Source organism: Leopardus geoffroyi, chromosome C3, assembly GCF_018350155.1.
Source record: "Leopardus geoffroyi isolate Oge1 chromosome C3, O.geoffroyi_Oge1_pat1.0, whole genome shotgun sequence".
Lineage (NCBI taxonomy): Eukaryota > Metazoa > Chordata > Mammalia > Carnivora > Felidae > Leopardus > Leopardus geoffroyi.
Window position 1 is genome coordinate 43771316 of NC_059338.1, and position 22699 is coordinate 43794014.

At 40.5% G+C, this 22699-nt stretch overlaps 1 long non-coding RNA gene across 5 annotated transcripts in view; it reads left to right on the top strand.

Moving 5' to 3' along the window:
• The window catches only part of LOC123584932, a 57394-nt gene that overhangs the window by 29314 nt on the left and 5381 nt on the right, over positions 1-22699 (top strand). For 4 of the 5 annotated variants that reach the window (XR_006705789.1, XR_006705787.1, XR_006705790.1 and 1 more), the window contains one exon: positions 12958-13110. This is a non-coding gene — a long non-coding RNA (uncharacterized LOC123584932). Of the gene's footprint in view, positions 1-12957; positions 13111-20403; positions 20792-22699 lie in introns of all 5 variants that reach the window. The other variant, XR_006705788.1, reaches the window with a different exon arrangement.

Genomic DNA, 22699 nt, shown 5'->3' on the forward strand with positions numbered 1-22699 from the left:
CTTTTCAAATTAGTGTTCTTATGGGGGGGGTGTGGTAAATACCCAGTAGTGGAATTACTGAACCATATGGTAATTCTATTTTCAATTTTTGTTTTAGGAAACTCCATACTGTTTTCCATTGTGGTTGCACCAATTTATATTCCTACCAATAGTGCACAAGTGTTCCCTTTTTCTCATATCCTCTCTAATACTACTTTCTTGTCTTTTTGATACTAGACATCCTGATAAATGTAAGGTGATATCTCATTATGGTTTATTTTGCATTTTCTTTTCTTTTTTTGTAAATAGCCCTGTGCCCAACATGGGTCTTAAACTCATGACCCTGAGATCAAGAGTTGCATGCTCTACTGACTGAGCCAGCCAGGCACCCTGATTTGCATTTTCTAGATGATTAGTGATGTTGAACACCTTTTCATGTGTCTATTGTCCATCTGTATGTCTTAGGATTTTGTTTAGGTCCTCTGCCCATTTCTTAATTGTTTTTTTTATTTTTTTTGGTATTGAGATGCATAAATTATTTTTTTTAATGTTTATTTATTTTTGAGAGAGAGAGTGGGGGAAGGGCAGAGAGGGGGGGGGGGGACAGAGGATCCCAAGCATGCTCTGTGCTGAGAGCAGAGAGCCTGATGTGGGGCTTGAACTCACAAACAGTGAGATCATGACCTGAGCCGAAGTCAGATTCCACCCAGGCACCCCATAAACTCTTTATATATTTTGGCTATTAATCCCTTATTGGCAAATATCTTCTCCCAGTTTGTAAGTTGCCTTTAGTTTTGTTGTTGTTTTCCTTTTGCCATGCAAAGATTTTATTTTGGTGTAGTCCCAATAGTCTATTTTTGCTTTGCTTCCATTGTCTGAGGAGACATATCTAGAAAAATGTTGCTAAGGTGGATGTCTAAGATATTACTGCCTATGTTTTCTTTTAGGAGTTTTATGGTTTCAGGTCTCATGGTTAGGTCTTTAATCCATTTTGAGTTTATTTTTGTGTATGGTGTAAGAAAGTTGTTTCATTCTTTTGCATGTAGCTGTCTAGTTTTCCAAACACCATTTATTAAACAAACAATATTTTCCCCATTTTGTATTCTTGCCTCCTTCCACATGGACTAATTAATCATATAAGCATGGGTTTGTTTCTCAGTTCTCCATCGTGTTCTATTGATGTGTCTATTTTTGTGCCAGCACGTACTGTTTTGATTACTGTAGCTTTGTATTATATCTTGAAATCTAGGATTTTGAGAACTTCAGTTTGGTTGTTTCTCAATATTGCTTTGGCTATTAGGTGTATTTTGTGGTTCCATACAAATTTTAGGATTATCTATAAAAAATGCTGTTGGTATTTTGACAGGTATTGTATTGAATCTGTAGATTGCTTTGGGTAAAACATTTTAACAATATTAATTTTTCCATTCTGTGAACACAGTATTATCTTTTCATTTGTTTGTGTCTTCTTCATTTTTTTCATCAGTGTTTTATAATTTCACATCAGTGTTTTATAATTTTTCACCTTCTTGGTTAAATTTATCCCTACATGTTTTATCCTTTTTGGTTCAATTGTAAAAGAGATTATTAATTTCTATTTCTTCTACTTTGCTAGTAGTGAATAGAAATGTCTAATAGGTGTAGCAGGACTCCCAGCACTATTCTGAGTAAAAGTGGAGAAAGTGGACATCCTTGCCTTGTTCCTGAGCTTAATGGGAAAGTATTCGGCTTTTCATCATTAAGTATGATGTTAGTAAAAAAGTAACTGCCAGAGGCACCTGGGTGGCTCAGTCATTAAGTGTCTGACTCTTGATCTCAGCTCAGGTCTTGATCTCAGAGTTGTGAGTTCAAGTCCCATGCTGGGATCCATGCTGGGTATGGAGCCTACTTAAAAAAAATGACTGCCATTGTTCCTCCAATTAAACTTCCTACAAGTCCAACAAGGAACTGCAAGAGTTTCCTTCCTTCAGTGAATTTGTTTCTGGCATATGTTATAAATTGAGCATAATCAAATATGGATAAAACAACAAAATTTGAGGATCTGTATCTTATTTAAAGTTCTGCATACTAAATATCAAAGCATAGCCTGCTATTATAGGTTCCAATATGACCATGATAGGTTTTAGTAACCTAGGTTCCTATGTTCTTGGGGTAGAAACCTGCAGTGTGAGAGAGAAACCTGATGTCTACCATGAAGGATAATGATAAGTGTTATATGCTAAGTTTCCTATATATTGCTATACACCTGACAACTTGTCCTTATTCTTGTAAAGGCTAAACATGGTATCTATGGATTGATTTATTTTCTAATAGGTGGATATGGATTAAACAGTGTTAATTGAGTATAGTAACTGATCAGTTTCTAGCCTGTTAAGATTTAAAGATATAATTGCCCATTCTGCATACTCAACTGTTACTCTTATAAAATACTAGCATACAAAGTATCTCAGAAATTAAATTGAGGTTTTCACAGTCTTTCATGTGTCCAATGCTATACTCAATTCAGTAAGGTATGATAAGGAAAGTAGAAAAGTCAGTACCTGATTGTCTTAGTATATAAGCTGGGTTATAACAGGGACCAGTTAGTAGTTCAGGCCAACCTTCATCCTTCAAGTCAGTGTCTAGTAGGGGATATTGTTGAAGAGATTCTTTGGAGACTTCCACTAGATTCCCTAGTATTTGATTTTTCCATTGATTAAAGGTTTCTCAGTGAGTAGATGGTGCTGATACTGAAGGGTGAGATGGAGAGGGGTTGGACTTGGAGGTATGGATGATGCTGGTGATGCTGTTGAGTCCTTAGTTATAATAAGATGAGCCAAGATGGTGATCTGTGAAGGAAGTAGAGGATGTCACAGACAGTGGAGTTGTACATGGACCAGTAGGTGCATTCCACTTTGGAATGGTGGCATAACTGCTATTGCTGAGTCTGTTGGAAGAGTGTCCATACATATAGCAAGTATGATATCCAGTAGTAAGCAATAGGTAAAATAGTATGGCCAGCAAGCAGCGTGCTGCATGGATCTACTTCATAATTGTTAGAGTTGAAGATGCACAGAGGTTTTATGCCTACAAAATAAAAGCACTGTCCTCAAAATGTTTAATTTCTTCCTATTTTTCTTGCCATTCAAGGATATCTATAGTCATTATAACCATTATTGCCAATATTTCCCCAGGCATAATCACCATGCATCATGCTAGAGTAAATAGTAGACCTCTAGTGTTGATATAATAAAAGGTGGTATATATCTATAATGAAATTTTTATAGAATCATTGTATTATTTTCCTTAATTTGATGTAATATTCCTTTTCATTAGGTCACCCAATAGGTTTTGTTAGTGGCAGGTGCTTCCTTTCCCCAGTGTTGTATATTCATTAAATAGGAGTTTTTCCATGCTTTCTATATCTATGCTTTAGAGACCTTGCCACCTCCCAGATTGCTTTAGTCCAAGCTTTCACATCTAGATTGTTAGGAAGCAACCTAAGCTTTTGCTTGAGCAAATCATTATACCTTTCAGTTGACCCAGAGGCAGTAGGGTTGTAGGGTAAGTGGAATTTCCACATTATGCCTTGTTTCTTTGCCCAATCTTATATTCACTTTCCTGTAAAGTGGGTGCTCTGATCTGACTTTGTGATGGCTGGGCTACCATAGCAAGCACCCAGATTTCTAATGCTCTGATGGCAGATTTTTAATTATTTTTTCTGCAGGGATAGGGTAATCCTATTCCTGACCACGTCTACAATGGTGCATGCATACAGTTTATTCTCTGATACAGGCATGGATCCTATGTAATCATTTGTATAATTTGGAAGGGTCTGTCAGCTTTGATATCATCTGGAGTATTCATTAATGACCCACATGCTGTAAACTTTCAGCGATTCCCACATTTCTTAATATGAAATTGGAGGGATTTGGTAGGCTCATACGTGTTTCTTACCTCTAACATGTTCCAGTGCCATGTGTGCCACAAGATCTTTTTGACGTTGTGCCCACAGGATGATTCTGTTATTCAGCATATCTGTGTGTTCAGGTTGTAAGTCCATGTCCTTCTTGTTTATGTATAGTTATGCTTTGAATTGGTTTCCTCATTAGCCATAAATTATTGGGTTATTTAAGTTAAATTTTAGGTATCTCCACTTCTTTAGTTTACCTACCGAGTTTGTCTATCTGGCTATTAAATTTGGTTACTTCAGACTTGTTCTTCTGATGTGCAGAAACATCAGTGATAAACATGGAGATGCCAGCCAGTGCTATTTTCTGCCCTATGTCCTTACTTCATTATGTTCTTATTTGGTATTATTTAGTAATTTTTCTGCCCTGTTCATGTCCAAAACTGCTATTCCATTAGCTACTGTCCATAAGTCTGAGGAAAGGTCTACCTTACTCTCACTTCCCATATTACTCACCAATTTATGGCTATTTGTTAAGCACATTGTGTTCTCCAGAACCTGATTCTGTCAAGGTAAGACCATCACTAGTCCTCAAGGCCAGCATTCTCTTGATGGTGTCATGGAAGCTGATCCATCTAAAAACCAAGCATTGTTGAGTACCATGGACCAGAGTGGTCCCCATTGCCCAACTGCTCAAGCTTCAATAGGTTCACCCCTCAGAAATTCTGTAAAATGTATGTCTGGAATTGTGGAGATTTTCTCAGTTCATGCAGAGAGCTGACCCTCCATCCATTAGTCTTGCATGGAAATATACATTTTCTATGTTAGGAATTTATGGTCAGGAATAATTCCTCTCTCTCAGGGGTCTGCTTTACTCCACAATAAGCTATCAGAGTTTCAGTATAATTGGCTTATGTAGTTTTTAGGGCTTCGTAGAGTGCCCAGGTGAGTCTTTCAATTGGTTAGTATCTGGTCTTGGACCATGTGAAAATATCCCATTAGTGATATGTGCTGTTTCCAATATCCAAACAGTCCTATCAGTTTCTTTTTTCGTTTTTCAATTTTTAAATGTTTGTTTATTTTTGAGAGACACAGAGAGACAACATGAGTGGGGGGAGGGGCAGAGAGAAAGAGGGAGACACAGATTCCAAAGCAGGCTCCAGGCTCTGAGCTGTCAGCACAGAGCCCGATACGGGGCTCGAACTCATGAATTGTGAAATCATGACCTGAGCTGAAGTTGGGTGCTTAACCAACTGAGCCACCAGTCCTATCAGTTTGTGAGCTGTTTCTTTTGTGGTAAGAGCTGGGATGCAATCTATCTTGTTTATGACTGGCTCTGTTATTTTTCTGCCTTCAGAGGATCAAATTGTACCTAGAAATTTTACCATAGTGTAGGGTCCTTAGACATTACTTGAGTTAATTGTCCATGCTTTGAGTGTAAGGAATTCAATGAACTCTGTTACAACCCTAGTCTGTTCCAAGTTAGCACCATAAATGAGCATGTCATCAATATAAGAAATGCTGGTGTGTGTGTGTGTGTGTGTGTTGTGTTGTGTTGTGTTTTCCCAAAAGGCTGGATGTCTTGTGTTAGAAAGTTGCAAGCTGCACTCTCAACAATAGCCAAATTATGGAAAGAGCCTAAATGTCCATCAACTGATGAATGGATAAAGAAATTGTGGTTTATATACACAATGGAGTACTACATGGTAATGAGAAAGAATGAAGTATGGCCCTTTGTAGCAATGTGAATGGAACTGGAGAGTGTTATGCTGAGTGAAATAAGCCATACAGAGAAAGACAGATACCATATGTTTTCACTTCTATGTGGATCCTGAGAAACTTAACGGGAACCCATGGGGGAGGGGAAGGAAAAAAAGAGAGGTTAGAGTGGGAGAGAGCCAAAGCATAAGAGACTCTTAAAAACTGAGAACAAACTGAGGGCTGATGGGGGGTGGGAGGAAGGGAAGGGAGGGTGATGGGTATAGAAGAGGGCATCTTTTGGGATGAGCACTGGGTGTTGTGTGGAAACCAATTTGACAAAAAATTTCATATATTTAAAAAAAAAAGAAAAAGAAATAAAGTTGCAAGCTATTACTGGCTGTTAAGGTCTCCTGTTGGTAACCTAGTAAACATATCATCTGCCTTCCCTTGTGAATGCATCTTGGGTTGGCTGTCTTGATCAATTGGAATAGCAAAGAACATGACAGCTAAGTCTACCCCATGTAATCAGTGCCAGATCCAGTGGTGATAATGTTCATGATAATGCCCTTATTTGGGAGTGCACCCTCAATTTGGGGAGATTATTTTCCTAAATTCCTAAAATCTATAAATCTATATGACCTTTCTGGACTTTTTCACAGGCCAGATTGAGTTATTTATATTATAAAATAGGAGACACAATCATTTGTTCCTTTAGAAGTTCCTGAATGTTTTCCTTTTATTTGTTTGTCCTGTTATATCCAGTCTAAGAATGTTTTCTAAATTGGGACTTATAAGGCATTTAGTTTTAAAGTCTGTCCTCATTGTTAGGAATCTACATATATATACCCATGTGTATGGGGGTTAGTTTTCCTTCTAATCCTTCAATCAGTCCTTTTTTTTGTTTAATTTTTCTAAATTAGTAGGATCTCCTTGTGTCACTGTTATTGGGATCCAGTATCTAACAACATAGTAGTATACATAGCGTGCTTTTATTTGCAGAAGAGGTTTCTATTTGTACAAACAATTGTCTCTGGCTTGAGCCAAGAGGAAGAGACTGCTGAAGCCCTATGGGGAGCTCATAGGGTTTGCTCTCTTTGGCTAGCAGTGATTTGTCCACTAATGAGATTAGGTTTTATAAGAGGGTAGTATTTACAGTAAATGGACTAGTGGGTATATGTGGGTTTATTTTCTGTAGGTCTATTTGCTATGAAGATTTGTTGTTTCTGTTTCCCTACCTCTCCTATATATTTCAGGGGTATCTATTTTAGTTTCTACTTTTATAATTTGTTTTCAAGGGTGGTGGTCTAAATGGTCTAGGTAGCCAAAAATGCCTTGTAGATTTGGATGGTCTATTTTATAGATGGACTATGTAGATAGTCTAGATGGTCTATTTTGATTGGGTCTATTTTATTAGCTGTAGCTGTTGTCTATAGAGAGGAGTGTTAAAGCTACAAGCTACAGGCTTTATCTTTTTAAGTTTTTGTCTGTTTTGTTTTGTTTTAGTATTCTGTATACCCAAAGTGGGGTTCAAATATAGCATGCTTTTCCAACTGAGCCAGCTAGGCACCCCTTACAGCCTTTCTCTTACAGCCTCTATCTTGACTTACTTCCTCAGCTGTTCTTATCTATCAGTTCCCCTGGGTTTCTGGTGCCTGCAAATACTGTAAATAATGCTGTTCTGTCCCACCAGGATGCAGTTTAAAAGATGACCTCTTAATTTGTTCTGTTGCTTCCACATGTCGCAGTGTATGTGTCTGTCCCTTTTCATAAATCACAGTTAATAGTCCTAATTTCATTATTATATTAGCTTCCCCTGCTGTTTTCCATGGAGATGTTTGTAAGGGATAATATGTTAGGTATATGCCATCTTAACCTCCAGGTTGCTGCTACCCAATCAAAGATCTTCGTAAATTAATATTATTTTTTCCAGTTGCTCTAAGTTGCTGATTCAATTTAGTGTCAGTGGTAATGGGTTTGAGGTACACAATCTCTGCTCCTGTGAAGATCAGGTTTTGTCCTCCTTTGAACCATAAATCTAATAGCCACTGGGTTTCTGTATCCAAATCAGTTTGTTGGGATTCCATTTTATTTTATTTTTTTTATTTTTAAAAAAATTTTTATGTATTTATTTTGAGAGAGACAGAGACAGCATGAGTAGGGGAGGAGCAGAGAGAGAGAATCCCAAGCAGGCTCGGCACTGCCTATGCAGAGCCTGACATGGGGCCCAAACGCACAAAATTGTGAAGTCATGTCCTGATCCAAAATTGAGAGTCAGATGCTCAACCAACTGAGCCACCCAGGCACCCCTGTTGGGATTCCATTTTAATTTTTATCATCGCTTATCTGGTATAAGCTCTCTCTTCAGGACTGATTGGTTCCCTATTATCACATTTGTCATTTTGTCTAATATCATGGGCTTAGCTTCTAGTTAATGTTACTAGGGTCAAAAGAGTTAAAGTAAGTGTCATCTTCAGGATGTGAATTAGTCCCTCAGAGGCAAAAGGTTCTGGATTTCTTCCTATCCTGGAGATATACTTTTTAAATATAATTTCTTGTCAAATTGGTTTCCATACAAGACCCAGTGCTCATCCCAATAAGTGTCCTCCTCAATGCCCATCACCCACTTTCCCCTCTCCCCAACCCCCCTTCAACCCTCAGTCCATTCTCAGTATCTAAGAGTCTCTTATGGTTTACCTCCCTCCCTCTCTCTAACTTTTTTTTTCCCCCTTCCCCTCCCCCATGGTCTTCTGTTAAGTTTCTCAAGACTGGAGATACATTTTTTGTGTTAGTGATGCCAGCAGGCTGGATCCCAGGACCCAGAGGGGATCTTGCAGGACAAGCCAGGAGGATCCCTGGCTGCACACAGGATAGAAATGATATGTGAGCCAGCAGAAAGTGAAAGCAGAGTTTACTGAAGGTATAGAGGGAGTATAGATACAGGGTATCTGGGAGACTCAGAAAGGAAAGAAGAGAGTCTCAACTTCACTTGGGGCCTGGGGTTTTTATTGAGGATTGTGGTTTATTGTATGTGTCCTCTCAGGCATCAAGGAACTGGTGAGAACAAAGATGGGGGCCCAGGTGTTATTCTTTGGAGCCAGGGGGTCTTGGCATTGTGTTGTCCAGTGCCAGTGGTCTGGAATGCACATATGATGGCTTTGTCTGGTCATTCTCACCTGGTCCTTCCTTAGATGGGATCTATTCTAAAGAACTCCTTGACCCTTACAAGAAGGATGTACAGTTTGCATTATGAGGCATGTGTAAAGTGGGGGTGCTGGTTCTAGCAAGAATAGAAGCAGGAAAAGGCAGAAAACAAATTTTTTTAATTTAAATCTTTAAAAAAAATTTTTTTTAAGTTTATTTGGAGAGAGACAGAGTGAGTGGGGGAGGGGCAGAGAGAGAGGGAGAGAGAAAAAATCCCAAGCAGGCTCCATGCATCAGCACAGAGTCCAGTGCGGGGCTTGAACTCACCAGTTGTGAGATCATCACCTGAGCCAAAACCAAGAGTTGAACGCCTAACCGACTGAGCCACTCAGGCGACCCAAAAAACAGATGTTTATGGAGTCCTGCAGCTTCCCTGTCTCACTAGTGCTCTTCCTTTCTGCCTATAAAAGTCTATGTAACTTAATGCTCCTAAGAAGAGCTTGGTAACCTCTTCCTCAGTTGTACTTTTTAATACAGAATACAACTGACTGGGTTGGATGATCAGTCTAACATCTGGAGTTTCCTTAATTTTCAGTTTTGCCCAGATGAAATCTTCAGTAGGTCTCTAAGGATCTTCAGAAGTTACTACACAACCCGTTCTACCCCTAAACCACCTATTGACTAATTTTGGTAGGGTTTGTGAGCAAGGTATATTTACTATTTCCTCTGCTAATCACAAATATTTATGATATTTTATCACCAAGATGCTTAATAGAGCATTCCAAATGGTTCATACTATGGTTAATCAGTATTAAGGTAACTATTGTGGGCAACATTAGCACCAAATTACAAGAATGTTCTATATTTAACACAGTTCAGTGTGGAATTTTATAAGCCAATAGGACATACAATAATGTCTTTTAATAAGCCAATAAAGAAATAGCATACTCCGAATCAATCACAGATTAATCACACTATTGTTCCAGGCAAAGGGCAATGAAAGGAACAAAGTCTAAATTTAGTTGAGATGAACATTTGTTAAAAAACTAAGTTCAACCTAGTAAATCAGAATATCTAATTGACTTTATTAAGCAATTCATTAATAAGGCATCATCCCATCTAGCAAGCAAAGAGTTGCTCCGAGGAGTTGTACTAAATGGAAGGTTTTTATAGGAAGGAGGGTGGGGCAAGGATGTTATTAGCAAAAGAAAAGAAAGGATTGTTTCAGGCCAGGATGGCTTCTTTTAAGGATAAGGGTGGGGACCAGCAGGGTTTGTTTCTCTGTCACCACCTCACTGGTACTGATCAGGAAATTTCAGACTGAGTTTTAAAAGACCACATTCCTGGGGCGCCTGGGTGGCGCAGTCGGTTAAGCGTCCGACTTCAGCCAGGTCACGATCTCGCGGTCCGTGAGTTCGAGCCCCGTGTCGGGCTCTGGGCTGATGGCTCAGAGCCTGGAGCCTGTTTCCGATTCTGTGTCTCCCTCTCTCTCTGCCCCTCCCCCGTTCATGCTCTGTCTCTCTCTGTCCCAAAAATAAATAAAAAAAAGAAAAAAAAAAAAAAAAGACCACATTCCTGGGATAGGGTGAAAGTGTCATTAAGGTTTTGGTTTGCTGAGGTTGAAGGCAAAGGACTCCATTTTGGACTACTTGTTTCTTTTTTAAACGCTTTATATGAGGTGATACTGGGGTGGGACAGGTTAGCCAACTGAGAGCTGATGTCCAGCTGCCAGTGTAACAGGAAAAGTCCTGTGTTGCTAGAGCAGGTTACTAGGGAACGGTGGCTAGGGTGTTGATGGGCAAGATGATGATCTTAGCAAGGCCTCTGCGTGGTTTTTGCTGCTGTCAGTAAAGGGATCATCTTTACCATGGCAGGAACTAATTGTCTCAGCATCTTCAGAGAGCTATTTTAGATCAGCAAAGTGGAGACTTGTGCAGACCAATCCCTCTCGGATCAACCCGCAAACTTTCAGTATTCGTAGTCTAATGTCCCCTTGCCATACTTACTTCTTCATGAGTTTTCGTTGACAAGCCCCCAGCTGCTGAGCTACTAGTTCTTATCAGTGAGAACAGATGACATAATGACTTCCTGACACAGTTGACTTTATTCTTCTATCAAAACAACTTACCTCTGAAAATACTTTTCGTCTTAGTCATAAACAAATGGGTTTGCAATCATATCAAACCAATACATAGCAAAGGCAAAGCTGGAGGAATCTGGACTGCTTTTCTAGGAATGAGGCCAGACTAATTGGCTAGCCAGGGGAGCATTCACTAAAAACCACCTGGGATGGGGTGCCTGGGTAGCTCAGTCAGTTAAGAGTCCACCTTTTGATTTCGGCTCAGGTCATGATCCCATGGTCCACAGGGCTCAGGATCCATATGGCTCTACTTTCTGCCTAGAGCCTGCTTGAGATTCTGTCTCTCTCATCCTCTGCCCCTCCCCTGCTCATGCTCTCTTTCCCTCAGTAAAAAAAATAAATAAAAACACCTGAAAGCCATGATCAGTGGTAAATCCAGAACTTCTTTAGGCAACCAATGGATTGGCTGCCACCTCAAGAGGATTTATGAGCAGTGGGCTCCCTCTGCCCTGATGACCACACCGGTGGTCAGGCATTGGCCCCAGCTCCACAGGCCTAGAGGGCCTCAGCTTCCCAAGGATGGCTGACAGACTGTGTACTGAGCTTTCAGTGCAGCTTCCTTCAGGTTAGACATTTAACTGGAATAGAGCACCGGTCTTGAGAGGCCAGGCCACTGAAGAGGGCTTTTGGGGGTACAAGGCACCGCCTGACTCCAAGCTATAAACTACACAATGTGAAGAATGCCCCTGAAGACAGAACTGATGAAAACTGGACTGACTTGCCAGAGTGGGGCTGAGCAGACTGGACCGGGTACCCACCACTAAAAGACACCTGAGAGTCTTGATTGTTGGAGAAGCCTGGGACCCTATCAAGCAACTGGTCCAAATGTGTACTGACTGTAGCCATTTTAAAGCTGCCACCTCAGAAAGATTTCCTGGAAGTGGGTTCTTTTGCTCTGGAAGCTAGGTAAGTGGTTGGATATGAGCCCCAGCTCCACAGGGCGAAGGGGTCCGGCTAGACACCGGCGGGCTGACAGAGTACCTACGGCACATGTGCCGGCCACATGGGTCAGGGAGGCCAGGAACCCAGAACTGGGCAACTGTTGAGAGTGTCTAGGTGTCAAGAGTAAGCTCTTGGAGGTCCCTGGCATCTGCCTAATTCCAATTTTTAATCTAAACAAATGTTCATATTCCTCCTGAAGGCATCCCTGGAGGAAACCGGATGGCCTTGCCAGAATGGGACCAGTTGTCAAGTCTCCCAGGTGTCTGTTATTCAGGGATATTCCGTCAGTCTTGCCACACTACACCCTGGCAAGGTGGTCCATTTTCCTGCAGCTCTGCTGTTGAGAGAATATGCATATTTGTGTAGGTCAGACTTTGGAATTAGGAAGATATTTTATACCCCTAATAGCTCTCTCCTGTGACTGGCATTGCTTGACACTTGACCTTTAAGAGGTCCCTAGCTACCCTGACCTATGCAGTCTGCGCATGCAGAGTACCTATCCTATCAGGCATTGGGCAGCCTAGGACTTCTGGGCTGTGTAGCTGCAACCTTCCCAAACCACCTGCATAGCCTCCAGGGCAGAGAAAATCCACACCAAGAAAATCATTCTGGAAAGGTAGCTTTAAACTGGGGACAGTCTTCATTTGATCTGCTGCCTGGTGGGGTCACAGGTTTACCAGTATAGCTTTCCAAGGTAGCCCACCCCAAAAAGTTCAACAATGGCATATTAAACATTTTCATTTAAAGTTACCTAAAAAACAGCCAGTATAGGAAGAACACTCTGACTCTCTGTTGTCTCCAGAAACCAATGAATAAATCTCTCACATGAGGAGCCTCCCTGCACCAGGATGTAGGGAGACATCCTTTTCATCAGAGACAGGAAATTCAAAGAAGCCTAAATAAACAAACCTTGTTACTTTTACTGATTTACTGTCACAGCCCAAATCTGTTTAGAATTCCTTACTAACTGAAGCTCTTAAACATAGATTTTGTTTTGTCACTTCCTCACAGATTTATGCTTCTTTGACTATAACTTACAAAAGCTGTGTGACCTGATTATTTCTTTGGGTATCAGTATTAATAGTTGGCCTCTGTGCACATGTAATAAACTTTGGAGTGTTTTTTTATTCTATTAACATGTTTTCATATCACTTTTAACTCTTAGGCCACCTAGAAGAACCTCGAAGGGTAGAATAAAAGTTTTCCTTTCCAACATTTGGCATAGTCAGTAGGATACACTTCCCTCACTGGACACTGTTTGCTTTGAGGCTCTTGAAGCTGACACATCCTGGAACATCTGACAAACAGCCAGCAGAAGGTAAGAATCCTTGGCAGGCTTCTTAAGTTGTTACCACATCAGCCTCCTGATCTCTGCCTGCATGGTCTAATGGAGTTATATTGGTGAGCATCTATCTTCTCTCTCTAAATTTAGATCAACAAAAGAAAATATTTATGGAGCTGGTTTCTTGGTCTTGGTGATTCTGGTAAGATTTGGTAGGGTACTCTTCATGTGGCTGAGTCATTGCCTCATAGAGATGGTCATGGTTTTTCTTTGTCTCTGTCTTTTGAGTCATTTGTTATAAAAAGAAATTACTAGAGAGAAAGAACACAGGTCTTAGGTCTTTTTAAGACTGCTGTTCAAGCCAGCCTCAAAAAGTGATGGGTTCGTGGTTCTCATAAGACTGGCATCTGTTTAGACAAAATCTGCTGTGAGTCCTCTACATAAAAACAAAATGAAGTTTTTCCTTTGTCATCTTCTATGTCCAAAGAGCTTGGCTTTATGACCAGTAAGATTATTCTCTCTGGTCTCCACAATCCAGGGGTGTGTGGAAGAAACTGCTTTACTTCTAACCCCATCCCACACACCAAGAATTTCCTGCACTGTGAGTCCCCCACAAAGTATGATGCTTTTTGTTTGTTTGTTTGTTCTGGAGAGATAGAGTGTGAGCAGGGGAGGGGCAGAGAGAGAGGGAGACACAGAACCCGAAATAGGTTCCAGGCTCCGAGCTGTCAGCACAGAGCCCGTTGTGGGGCTTGAACCCACGTACCATGAGATCATGACCTGAGCTGAAGTCAGAAGCTCAACCGACTGAGCCAAACAGGTGCTCCATTTTTTTTTTTTAAATTGTGGATGTGGCTTTATTTACCAAAGGTGTCAGCTCGGGGCTGGGTCTGCCAGCCAAGCCCTCAGATAGCTGGAGAGGGTGAGAGGGTCCCAGCTCAGCCCAGTCCTGGTAGCAAGGGTCAATCTGGGTTTACCTTGGTGGCCAGTTGAATAGACTGGGATTCTGAGGGACAAAATTACAAACAGCACTTTCTTTGTTTGGCTGTGTCAGCTCTCAGGGGAATTTGTCATAAGAGGTCCCAGATCATAAGGGACCTTTATCATCTTAATCTTTGTTGTTTGTTAGTACTGGAAAGTCCCATTCCACTAGTGCTTGTCCAGCGTCCCAGATTAGTGGGTCTGTAACTGGAGGGATCTTATGTTTTCAGGAGAGATCTGGGACACAGTCTTTACTGCACCATTCTTACTGCCTGTGCAAAAAAAAAAAAAAAAAAAGTTTTCACTTTTTTTTTAAAGTTTATTTATTTATTTTGAGAGAGAGAGAGAGCACAAGCAGTGAAGGGGCAGAGAGAGAGGATCCCAAGCAGGCTCCACGCTGTCAGCACAGAGCTCGCCGTGGGGCTTGAACTCACAAACCATGAGATCATGCCCTGAACCAAAACCAGGAGTCAGACACTTAACTGACTGAGCCATACAGGTGCCTCTGTTTTTGCTTTTTTAAACTATTTTGGGGAGTAAATTTTTGGACCATGGGGACTGCATCATTTAAGGCTTCTCTAGGGATACTTCTTGTGTCCATGGTCTAAGCCTGGAAAGTTGCTTTCATGTTTTTCCAAAAAAAGATGTATTGGTCTGAATACAGACGAATAAGACCTTACTTATCAATGGCCAGATGATGAGTTCTTTAAATTGGCTAAATTTGCAAGAAGAGAAAATTATAGAGATCTCTTAATTGTCTTATGGGTTTAACAGCTAACCTTAGGGATTCCCTTGACAAGATGAGAGAACAGAAATCCTACATCTAATGTAAATTCTCCTTCTCATACTCTGGCCCCATCTACCTGTTTTAACTTCCCTTTCCCTGTATGATTTACAGAGAGCATTCTGGCCTAATCTTGAGGTTCAAAGTATAGGGATTACTCATGTAAGTACTGAAAGTCACATAATGAATTAACACAAGCTCCGGACACTGGCAGTAAGTCTCCCTTTGCTCCTGTTTTCCAGGGCTCCGTAATCAGGCTGTACCAGCTTCAGGCATTCCTGTGCAGTGTCCTTTGCAGATACATCCTAGACCCCCGACCAAAAGGCAACACATTTCCCCTGAACAACAGCAGATCTTTTCAATCATAGAGACTTTTTACTTCCATCCTCTTTCTCCCCAAATTTAGAAAAGAATTAAAAGATTAATGGCCATTCACAACACCACCCCTCCACACACACACACACACACACACACACACACACAGAAAAAACAGGTGACCAAAATCTCCTAGGCCTTCCTATAAATGATCAGCAGAAGGCCAATGTTTAGGGACTGATAGAAGCCAAGGTTGAATTATGTACTCAGAAAGAAGGCTTTTGTTAAAATGCTTTACAGACTTTACAAAGCCATAAGTCTTTTGATTCCCATTTTGGGTAAAATCTCCCTGATATAAAGTAGCTAGTTTAATTTAAAAAGGTGAGTCAGTCCCTTAGTATTCAGGCTATAACCCAGTTCTTTGGAGGGAATTAAAAACAACTGCCTTTGCCTTGCAAATCTCTAGGAAACCAGAAATGCAACTCTAGAAATAAGTCAAAACCTACTTTACTAATCCTCAAACTTTGTCTATTTCTCTCAAAATGCTTGCAGATATGACAAAAAATCAGGATATTAGGACAAAATGCCCCTTGCTTCAAAAAGGTAAATAACAATTAACACTGAATCTTAAAAAATAAAAATAAAAAAATAAACAACTTGCATTCTTTCTCTGTCCCTTAAAGTCATGCATTTTATGTTCTTGAAATATAAGCACAACCCCAGTCACCTTAGACCTAAGGGAAGAAAAGGAACAGGTCTTTTTAAAAACAAACCACTAAAGTTTGTGCCCAAACTCTAAGTCTTTTCCACAAATAGTAAAATACTTTATAAACTAGTGAGTTTTATATTGTTTTAAAATAGAAGCTGTGTCTGTGTATGTATGTGCATTATAGATACGGTGTTTTTCTACTTCTCAATGTTATTTCCAAAAATTATTTGTAAACAGCTCTATTGAATTGGCTTAAAAATTAAGTGTTTATAGAAATTTAGTATGATAAAAATTCTCAAAATAGAAATAGTCCAAATGAATTTCAGGTTCAAATGGTCTGGGAAAATATTCAATATGAAAATTTATTTAAGGTTAATTTAATAAAATAGAAATATCTTTATAGTATCAGCTTTAAAACTTTCATTCTGCTTGGGTTTACTGAAAGTCAAATAAGTTCATGTTATTTAGGTTACAAAATATGCCAACAAGAACAGAATAGCTTGGAAGACTGGCTGACTTTCTGTGATATCTCATGAAGTGTTTGTGGGTGATCTAACCACAATTGTTTTTTTTTTTAATTTTATTTTTTTAATTTGTATCCAAATTAGTTAGCATATAGTGCAACGATTTCAGGAGTAGGTTCCTTAGTGCCCCTTACCCATTTAGCCGATCCCCCCTCCCACAACCCCTCCAGTAACCTTCTGTTTGTTCTCCATATTTATGAGTCTCTTCTGTTTTGTCCCCCTCCCTGTTTTTATATTATTTTTGCTTCCTTTCCCTTATGTTCATCTGTTTCGTCTCTTAAAGTCCTCATATGAGTGAAGTCATATGATATTTGTCTGGATCTAATTTCACTTAGCATAATACCCTCCAGTTCCATCCATGTAGTTGTAAATAGCAAGATTTCATTCTTTTTGATTGCCGAGTAATGCTCCATTGTATGTATATACCACATCTTCTTTATCCATTCATCCATCGATGGACATTTGGACTCTTTCTGTACTTTGGCTGTTGTGGATAGTGCTGCTATAAACATTAGGGTGCAAGTGCCCCTTTGAAACAGCACACCTGTATCCCTTGGATAAATACCTGGTATTGCAATTGCTGGGTCATAAGGTAGTTCTATTTTTATTTTTAATTTTTTTTTCAACGTTTATTTATTTTTGGGACAGAGAGAGACAGAGCATGAACAGGGGAGGGGCAGAGAGACAGGGAGACACAGAATCGGAAACAGGCTCCAGGCTCTGAGCCATCAGCCCAGAGCCCGACGCGGGGCTCGAACTCACGGACCGCGAGATCGTGACCTGGCTGAAGTCGGACGCTTAACCGACTGCGCCACCCAGGCGCCCCTATTTTTAATTTTTTGAGAAACCTCCATACTGTTGTCCAGAGTGGCTGCACCAGCTTGCATTCCCACCAACAATGCAAAAGAGATCCTCTTTCTCCACATCCTCGCCTATCTGTTGTTGCCTGAGTTGTTAATGTTAGCCATTCTGACAGGTGTGAGGTGGTATCTCATTATGGTTTTGACTTGTATTTCCCTGATGATGAGTGATATTGAGCATTTTCGACATGTGTCTAAAACACATGTGTCAGCCATCTGGATATCTCCTTCGGAAAAAATGTCTATTCATGTCTTTTGCCCATTTCTTCACTGGATTATTTGTTTTTTGGGTGTTGAGTTTGATAAGTTCTTTACAGATTTTGGATACTAACCCTTTATCTGATATGTCATTTGCAAATATCTCCTCCCATTCCCTTGGTTACCTTTTAGTTTTGCTGATCGATTCCTTCACTGTGCAGAAGATTTTATCTTCATGAGGTCCCAGTAGTTCATTTTTGCTTTTGTTTCCCTTGCCTCTGGAGACGTGTTGAGTAAGAGGTTGCTGCGGCCGAGGTTAAAGAGGTTTTTGCTTGCTTTCTCCTTGAGGATTTTGATGGTTTCCTGTCTTGCTTTTTCAGTCTTTCATCCATTTTGAGTTTATTTTTGTGTCTGGTGTAAGAAAGTGGTCCAGGTTCATTCTTCTGCATGTCGCTGTCCAGTTTTCCCAGCACCACTTGCTGAAGAGACTGTCTTCACTCCATTGGATATTTCTTTCCTGCTTTGTCAAAGATTAGTTGACCATACTTTTGTGGGTCCATTTCTGGAGTCTCTAGTCTATTCCATTGGTCTATGTGTCTGTTTTTGTGCCAATACCATGCTGTCTTGATGATTACAGTTTTGTAATATAGCTTGAAGTCTGGGATTGTGATGCTTCCACCTTTGGTTTTCTTTTTCAGGATTGCTTTTGTTATTCGGTTTTTTTTCTGGCTCATTACAAATTTTAGGATTTTCTGTTCTAGTTCTGTGAAGAATGCTGCTGTTATTTTGATAAGGATTGCATTGACTATGTAGATAGCTTTGGGTAGTAGTGACATTTTAACAATATTTATTCTTCCAATCCAGGAGCATGGAATATATTTCCATTTTTGTGTGTCTTCTTCAATTTCTTTCATAAGCTTTCTATAGTCTTCAGTGTATACATTTTTCATCTCTGAAAAAGGAATCTTTAAAAAGAGATTTTATTGTGTGGTCAATTGGTTAAGATTAAAATGAATTTATTTAGGGGTGCCTAGGTGACTCAGTTGGTTAACTGTCCACCTCTTGATTTTAGCTGAGATCATGATCTCACAGTCATGAGATCAAGTGCCTCATCAGACTCCATGCTGAGCATGAAGCCTGCTTAGCATTATCTGTTCCTCTCTCTGCCCCTCCCCAACTCACACTTGCATGCACTCTAAAAAAAAAAAACAAAAAAACAAAAAAAACAAATTAAAAAATAAAATGAATTTAGTTTAAACACGACTTTTAAGGGGCACCTGGTGGCTCAGCTGGTTAAGAGTCAGACTTTGGCTCAGGTCATGATCTCATGGTTTGTGAGTTCGAGCCCCACATTGGGCTCTCTGATGTCTGTACAGCATGGCTTGGGATCTCTGCCTCCTCTCTCTCTGCACACCCCCACCCCCCAACTCATGCTCTTACTCTTTCTCTCTATCATAAACATTTTTTTTTCAACGTTTATTTATTTTTGGGACAGAGAGAGACAGAGCATGAACGGGGGAGGGGCAGAGAGAGAGGGAGACACAGAATCGGAAACAGGCTCCAGGCCCTGAGCCATCAGCCCAGAGCCCGACGCGGGGCTCGAACTCACGGACCGCGAGATCGTGACCTGGCTGAAGTCGGACGCCCAACCGACTGCGCCACCCAGGCGCCCCCCTCATAAACATTTTTTAAAAATGAGTTTTAATATCAAAAGTAAGCTTGTACAAAATTAAAATTTGGCTTCTCTCTGTTAAAAGGATAAACTTTTCTTAGATTATTGGTCTTCTTTTAATAAGTTGTAAGTAATTTTTTTCTTTACCATTTATGTAATCTACCTAGGAAAACAAAGAGTCTGTGTTGTCTTTATAAGGTCTTTGGGTTTTTTTCTATTTAATATTAAAAGAGCTAAGGCTTTTACAGCCATGTAACTACCTGTGTTTGTCTTTGAAGTCTTTTTTTTTTTAATTTTTTTTTTAACGTTTATTTATTTTTGAGACAGAGAGAGACAGAGCATGAACAGGGGAGGGTCAGAGAGAGGGAGACACAGAATCCGAAACAGGCTCCAGGCTCTGAGCTGTCAGCACAGAACCCGATGCGGGGCTCGAACTCACGGACCGCGAGATCGTGACCTGAGCCGAAGTCGGCCGCTCAACCGACTGAGACACCCAGGCGCCCCTGTCTTTGAAGTCTTTAATTGGCACTTTGGCTAAATTGATAACTAAGTATGGTTTCATAATGATCTGTGATCCTATTTAATTAAATGTCCAAAATTTTTGATATTTGACAAACCTCCCAAAATCAAATTTTAAAATGAAGTCTTGACCACCAACTAACTTTGAAATATTCCAGCAGATCCCTAGAACATTTGAAGGATTTGTTCTCCTTGTAAAAGAGAGAGAGTTGTTACTTGGTATGTTAAATCACCTGGGAAGTAATGTCAAATAAGTGATGCTAACCTTTCTTAGATTATATTTGTGTAAATATATGTTAAGATTAGTGTTCTAGAAATTGTATGAAACTCCTAGAAATCTGATATGTCTCAATATGTTATCGCTTGCCATTCTAGTTCTAATCTTGAAGTGCTGTGTGATAGAAATGACCAAATTACCTTGTCAGTAACATTGTAATGAACTCTGATCAGATCCTTAACCACTGCAATTTTAAGACTTTTGTCATTTACAGACAAAAGGTTAACTCTGATGCTACTGCAAAAGTCTTTCATCTTCAAAGAGATTCAGGAAAAGACCAGGAATACAGGTCTCTACTAACTTTAAGATCATGCCATTGAACTGGGTAAGAATTTATAGAACTCTAACAGAAACTGAAGGCTTCTTAAAACTACTAACAAAAGATCAAGATCAACAAATTATCACATGGGAATGAATAAACTGAGAATGATGATATTTTTATGGCTTTTTGTTTGCAATACTGATTGTTATTTCATCTTTTGTTTTCCAGATATAAGAAAGCCTTTCCTCTTAAACTAAATATGACTCACAGCAATTTGGTAAATTGTACCTTTGTAAGTAGAATTGCAACATCTATCTTTCTCCCCTACCTGATCTCTCCAGAATTTGGAATCTCTCAGTGAGCATTCTTATGGTTTCATAGAAATATTTGCCTAAGATCAATAAGAATCTTTTCTCTTTGTGACAAGACACAGTTGGAAACATTGGTTATATTACCAAGGCTTTGACTGAAATGTCATATTTGAGACAAACATGCATAGACTCAGATTTATGAGTCTATGCTTTATGGAACTAAGGATGACTTAATGGAGCCAATAAATCCCCCTAGGAATATCAGCCTGCTATCTTGCTTACAAGGATCTCAGCAGCCTTACCAGGTGAGTAAGGTCACATCTGGCAGATGGAGAAATATCAGGATATTTGGGAGATCTTGAAAAGAAAGAAAGAATTTAATTCTACAGATATTGCAGGCAAAGCCTGATGGCAAGTATTTGGGTTGGCTTCTTAGCTTCAAGAGGCTGCTAAAAGTTCAGTCTGGAGATTCCGGATGGAAAGTTCCACCAAAGCAGGTTTAAAAGAGCTTGTATGGCCAATTGCTACTCTTGCTGCACTCTGTAAATAATCAGGTTTCTTGAAACTAGACATAATTGGCAAACAAATTAGTCTTACAATGGTTATCACTGATAGAAATGAGGGTAAGTGTAGAGAGAAAAAAACTGTTTCATTTGAAACTATGAAACGTACTTTTGGATTCTGGATTCTATTTCTGTTCATCGTTTTTGAGATTTTGTTTTCTACCTGTAAACTTGACTAGATCCTGAAGTCTTCTGGTTTCATCCAAACTCTGGCTACAACTCTCCAAACTAACATTTACAATGTTCTCCCATCCTTTTGACTTGAAATCATTGAAAATGAAATCTGCCCTTTTTCCTGAGGCCTTCCAAACTGAGTATGAATGACTTGATGTAAACTTCAGGGAAATTGTCACAACAGCACATGCATGGATGATCTTTGTGTAGGTTGCTGTGTGTCTACTCAAAAAGATCAACAGAGAGTATTCAAGAGGAATATGGAGGTGTAGGAGGAAACTGGGCTCACCTTGTCCTGCTGATCACTTAGATTCCACCCACATCTGCCTAAATAACCCAGAAAACTGCCAGAAGACTAGCATAACAGACTCTCTATAGCCAAGTGTAGACAAGAGGCCCACGGAAGAGGGTAGGAAGGGCAGAGAGGTGGTGTGTGCTACACGGACTGGCAGGAGGGAGCCGGGGCGGTGGAGGGGCAGCCTGCCCAGCAAGGCAGAGCCCCCTAGTCTGGCTGGCAAAAGCGGAGGGGCCGGACGGAGTGTGTTCTGACAGCAGGACTTAACATCTGGAATGTTAAGAGTCAACAGCTCTGCTCTCAGAGAGCAGGGAGGGCAAGAGGACACTGGGAGGGAGAGTTGTCAAGCCCTGGAGGACAGGGCTCAGCTCAGTGAGGGAACAAAGGTACTGGTAAGTGCCATCTCCCTCTCCCTTCACCCAGCCAAAATCCCAAAGGGAACCAGTTCCCATCACCGAACTTGCTTGCACTGCACAAATGCCCAATGCTGTGCTTCTGTGGATCTATCCCTCCGAGGGGTCTGCCTCCCTCCCCGTGCTGCAGGGCCCCTCCCACAGGGGACCACTGATGCCAAAGCGAGCTAAGCCTGCCCTCCCGCCCCTGTGCACCTTGTGGATCCACCCCCGCTAATATGCCCTTGGCCAGATCCCATTAAAGCAGTACCACAAGCCTGGCAGTGTGCAAGTGGCCCAGACAGGGGCCACACCACTCCACAATGAGTCCTGCCCCTGGGAGAGGGGAACATAAGGTACACACCAGTCTGACTGTGGCCCCACTGGTGGGCTGGGGACAGACATTGGGTCTGACTGCAGCCCCGCCCACCAACACAAATTACTCCCGACAGCACAAGGGAAGTGCCCTGCAGTTTGGAGCCACCCCAATGACTACCCAAAATGATAAAACAGAAGAATTCTCCTCAAAAGAAACTCCCAGGAAGTAGCAACAGCTAATGAATTGATCAAAACTGATTTAAGCAATATAATGGAACAAGAATTTAGAATAATAGTCCTAAAATTAATTGCTGCACTTGAAAAATGAATAGAGGACTGCAGAGATCAAGGGACTAAGAAATAGTCATGAGCTAAAAAAAAATGCTATAAATGAGATGCAAAATAAAATGGAGGTGGCCATAGCACAGATTAAAGAGGCAGAGGAGAGAATAGGTGAATTAGAAGATAAAA